Genomic DNA, 5,448 nt, shown 5'->3' with positions numbered 1-5,448 from the left:
AAAAAAAAATAAAAGTAGCTTCAAATCTTGTGAATCTGCTTCTTCCTTTCCATTTTCCCTTCCAAGGTCCTTGGTGCGAGTTTTCCTCTGTTTTCACTTGGGTTACCATCTGTTTACTTCTGGTGTCTCTACCTGAAACTTCTCATCCCTTCATTCGACTGCCACCTTTCCATTTTTCACACCATAGCCCAAGTGTGTCTTCTAAACCATTTTAACCTTACTATCATTTCTCTGATGAATATTCAGTGAGACTTTCCTCCACCTTCAGCATAAATCCCAAACTCTTCAGTACAACCTACAAACTCTGTGGATTCTGGGTTCAAATTACCTCTCCAGTGCTCTATCTTTCCTCCCCGTTTCTTTTCTAATGGCTGTCAACTTAGAAGTGACTCATAGTTGACCCTACAGTAGATTTCCAAAGGCTATAAATTGAACAGGAGGAGATTGTTCATCTTTCTCCCACAAAGCAGCTGGTGGAGTTAAACTGCCTTCTATTTGACAGAACAACTCCTTACTCATTAAGCCATGCCTTGAATGACCTCTGTCCAGTCTAACTAAATTACTCACACTTCCCTGAGTACATTATGTTCTGGGTCCACCCACATGCTATTTGCCTAATTGGCATCTATTTCTCCTTAAATATTCAATTCAAAGGTCTTTTCATCCATCAATGATTTTCAAAATAATTTCCCTACTCAATCTAGTATGATGCCTATGTTGCATGCATGCTTCTATGAAAATTTATACTACTATAGTTGTTGATTTGCTAACCTGATTCCTCTACTAAAAATAAAGTTTTAAAAAGAGAACTTGTTTTATTCAGCATGGAACCACTGTCACTTACTCCTGTACATAGAAACACACGTTCCACAAAAGAGGAACTATATGTAAAAATGCAAGGAAATGAGGTAGGCAATGTCAGCCTGTATCTTGTATGCCTCGGACTGGAACATTAGATCTGCTATTTACTGAGGTAAGAAGTTATCCCAATACTTTGTGATTTGTTTTCTTATGTTTATACATAAGTGTTAGATGCCATAACACTCTTGTACTTCATAGATTTATTGTGATATTTAAAAGGAGTTCTGGTGGCTTAGTGCTAAGAAGCTTTGCTATAAATTTTAAGGCATGCTGTTAGAATCCACCAGTTTCTCTGTGGGAGAAGCAGAGGCTGCAATTTTCTCCCATGCAATTTATTGCTTCTAAAAATCTGCTAGAGGGTTAGCTATGTGTCAGTGCCAACTCGATGATATTCAACAATGTTGTTGTTTTTGTTGTTGATTGACTTTGACCCTATGAACAAAGGGCCTGAAGCCCCTGTACAACTAATGACATTTATCAAAATTCATAGATCTTCTGGAGGCATGTTATTTAGGAATTGGATGCCACTCCTGCTTCCAAACCTGTCACAGTATGTTATTGTTGTTAATTGCCATTGAGTTGCCTGTGATGAATAGTGACCCTATGTACAGTAGCTTTGAACCTTTCCTTGTCCTGAGCCAGTCTCACTAACTCCAAGACAACAACCGCCATTGCCCCAGTTACTGTATCAATCCATTTCATCCAGGGTCTCCCTCTCCTGTGCTGTCCATTCACCCTTCTGAGCATGATGTCCTTTTCCAAGGACTGATCTCTTCCGGCCACGTGCCCAAAGTAAGTGAAGCAGATCTTCAAAACCCTAGTCTCCAAGGAAAAAATCGGCTTCACCCTCTCCAAGACAGACCTATTTGTTTTCTTGGCAGTCCATGGTATGTTCAAGACTCTTCTCCAGAACCACAACTCAAAGGCATTTATTCTTCTGTCATCCTTAGTCATTGTCCAACTCTCTAAAGCATAACTAGTAATTGAGAAGATTATGTCCTAGATTAGGCACACTTTTGTATCTAGACTGACATCATTGCTCTTCAGCACACTAGAGAGATCCATGACAATAGATTTCCCTAACGCAATTCATCTTTTTATTTCCTGACTGCTGGTGTTAAGAGTGTTGATTGTGGATCAGAGCAAGCTGAAATAGTTAACAACTTCAATTTCTTCTCTATCTATCATGGCGCTGCCAGTTGGCTCATTGGTGAGAGTCTTTGTCTTCTTGATGTTGAGCTTCAATTCATATTCAAGACTACAGTCCTTGACCTTCTGAAGCAAGTGCTTCAGATCCTGCTCAGTTTCAGCAAGGAAGGTTGTGTTATCTGCATATCATAGGTTCTTAATGAGCCTTCGTCCAATCCTGATGGCACACTCCTCCTCAGAAAGCCCTGCTTCCCATATGATCTGTTCTGCATGCAAATTGCGAAGGTTTGGGAACAGGATGCATCCCTGATGCACTCCTTTCCTGATTTTGAACCATACAGTGTTTCCTTGCTCTGTTCTAAAGAATGCTTCTTTGTCCAAATATAGGTTTTTTATAAGCACAATCAAGTGCTCTGAAATTCCCTTTTTTCACAAGGTTAGGCACAATTTATTATGATCTGCACAGTGAAATGCCTTTGCTTAGTCAATGAAACACAGATAGACTTTCTCCTGGTACCCTCTACTTTCTGCCAAGATCCATCTGACATTGGCAATAATGTTCCTAGTGCCACGACGTCTTCTAAACCCAGCCTGTATTTCTGGTAGTTCTCTGTCAGCATACTGTTCAAGCCTTTTCTGGATAATCTTCAGCAGGATTTTGCTAGTGTGTGATATTAGTAGTAGTATTGTTTGATAATTTCCACACTCTTTTGGGTCACCTTTTTTTGGAATGGGAATAAATATGGATCTCTTTCAGTCAGTTGCCCAAGTGGTTGAGCTCCAGCTTTCTTGGCATAACTTGGTGAGCACATGCAGAATAGCATGTTTGCTGAAACATGTCAGTTGGTATTTCATCAATTCCTGGGGCTTTTTTTTTAAACCAAGTTCTTCAGAGCAGCCTGCACTTCCTCCTTCATCACGATTGCCTCATGCTCATATGTTGTTTCTTGAAATTCTTCTATGTCAGGCAATTCTTTTCGGTACAATGACTCTGTATACTCCTTGCATTGGCTTTTAGTAGTTCTGAAATCATTCAATATCTCGCCCATAGTATCCTTAACATTGCAACTCATGGCTTGAATTTGTTCTTTATTTCTTTCTGCTTACAAATTGCTGAGCAAGTTCGGCCCTTCTGATTTTTCTGACTCCAGCTCCTTGCACATTTCATTATAATATTTTGCCTTGTCTTCCCAAGGAGCCCTTTGAAATCTTCTATTCAGCTCCTTAACTTATTGATTTCTTCCCTTTGCTCTGGTTTCTTGGTGCTCTAGTGCAATATTCAGAGTCTCTTCTAACATCCAGTTTGGTCATTTCTTTTTCTTCTTTCTTCTTAGAAATGACTTTTTGCGTTCTTCATAAATGATATCCTTGATATCTTCCCACAGCTTATTTGGTCTTCATTCATTAGTGTTCAAGGCCTAAAACCTATTCCTGAGTTGGTTTTTAAATTCATGGAAGATAGTCTCAAGGTCAAATTTTTATTCCTGTGAATATGATTTAACCTTCTTTAGTTTTAATTTGAACTTGCATATGAGCAGTAGATGGTCTGTTCCACCGTCAGCACCTGGCCTAGTTTTCACTACTGATATTGAACTTCTCCAGTGGTTTCTTCCACAGATGTAATCAGTCTGATTCTTGTGCATTCTATCATGTGAAATCCATGTGTACAACCTGTGTTTATGTTTCTTTTAAAAGGTATTTGCTATGAATAAATCATTGATTGGACAGAATTCTATCATTCTATCACTAGCCTCATTTCTGTCACCAAGTCTATACTTTCTGTTTACTGAGTCTTCTTCCTGATTTCCAACTTTTGCATTCTAGTCACTCATTATTATTAATGCATCTATGTTACATGTTCAATTGATCTCTGACTGCAACAGCTGATAGAAATCATCTATTTCCTCCTCTTTGGTTCTGTTTGTAGGTGCATAAATGTGAATGTTAGTGATATTCACAGGTCTTCCTTGTATGTGTATGGATATTATCCTGTCACTCACATAATGTATTTCTAGATGGATCTAGAAATGGCCTTTTAAACTAGGAAAGTGACCCCATTTCCCCAACAATAATAAATTAAATTAAGAAATATAGGTGATCATTCAAATATATGCACCAACAACTAAAGCCAAAGTGGAGGAAATAGAAGATTTCTACCAACTTTTGCAGTCAGAAATTAATTGAACTTGCAATCAAGATGCATTAGTAATAATGGGTGACTGGTATGTAAAAGTTTGAAAGAGAAACAATGAATGGATGAAAACCCAAAATCTCTGTAAATGTTCATTAAAACTAATAAAATTTAATAATAATTTTTTTTAAAGTTTGAAAGAAAGAGGAAAGATCAATAGTTGGAAAACATAGACATGGTAACAGAAATTAAACTAGAGATAGAAGGATAGAATTCTGTAAAATCAACAATTTATTCATTGCAAATACTTATTTCTTTTTTGTATAATTTTTCACTGTTATTTTAATTAACGTTTACAAAAAACTTAGATTTCCATTCACTCATTATTGCATGTTTTCCTCCCTACCCCCACTCAGTTCACTTTTCTCTTTAAAATATTCGCTCATCATCACACAGCTATGTCCCTCTCCCCCACCCAGTCCACTTTGCAATGCACTTGTTACTCTGGAGGATTGTCTTGCAAATAATGCCTAATCATCTATTCCTTTAAACAATTCTTTCCCTCATATATACCAATGTAGTGTTCATTATTTACTCCCTCTTTTCTTTGTTTCCTCTGAGCCTTCAATATCAGTCCTGTTTTATAACAGTTGCCTTATACAGTAGCTGTCCTTTTTTATTGAGATATTTCACTCAGCATAATGTCCTCCACAGTCACCCATCTTGTATAATATTTTATTAGCCCCTTTTTTTCAGTGTTGCACTATCCCGCAGTTTTTCTATCCATTCATTTGTTGATGGACACTTGGGTTGCTTCAATCTCTTTGCTACTGTGAACAACACAGCAATAAACATGGGGGTGTGTATATATCTGTTTAGGTGGAAGCTCTGGTTTTTTAGGGTATATTCCCAGTAGTGGAATTGCTGTATCAAATGGTATTTCTATTTCCAACTTTTTGAGGACGTGCCATACTGAATTCCTTAGTGATTGAACCATTTTACACTCCTGAACAAATACATGAAGATATGTTAAAAAAATCCAACGAACAAACACATGAAGAAATGTCCAAAAATTACTAGCTCTAAGAGAGATGCAAATCAAAACAACTATGAGATATAATCTCACCCCAGTAATAATAGCAAAGTTCAGCATAGCAGCAAACAACAAATTCAGGAGAGGTTGTGTAGAAATTACAAATATTAAGAAATATAAATGCAGGCTGTACACATGGATTTCACCTGATGGTATGCATAGGAATCAGATAGATTACATCTGTGGAAAGAATCACTGAATAAGTTCAACATTA

This window comes from Elephantulus edwardii, unplaced genomic scaffold (genome assembly GCF_000299155.1).
Source record: "Elephantulus edwardii isolate Elephantulus edwardi_28Jun2011 unplaced genomic scaffold, EleEdw1.0 scaffold00005, whole genome shotgun sequence".
NCBI lineage: Eukaryota > Metazoa > Chordata > Mammalia > Macroscelidea > Macroscelididae > Elephantulus > Elephantulus edwardii.
Note: the sequence above shows the minus strand (reverse complement) of the source record.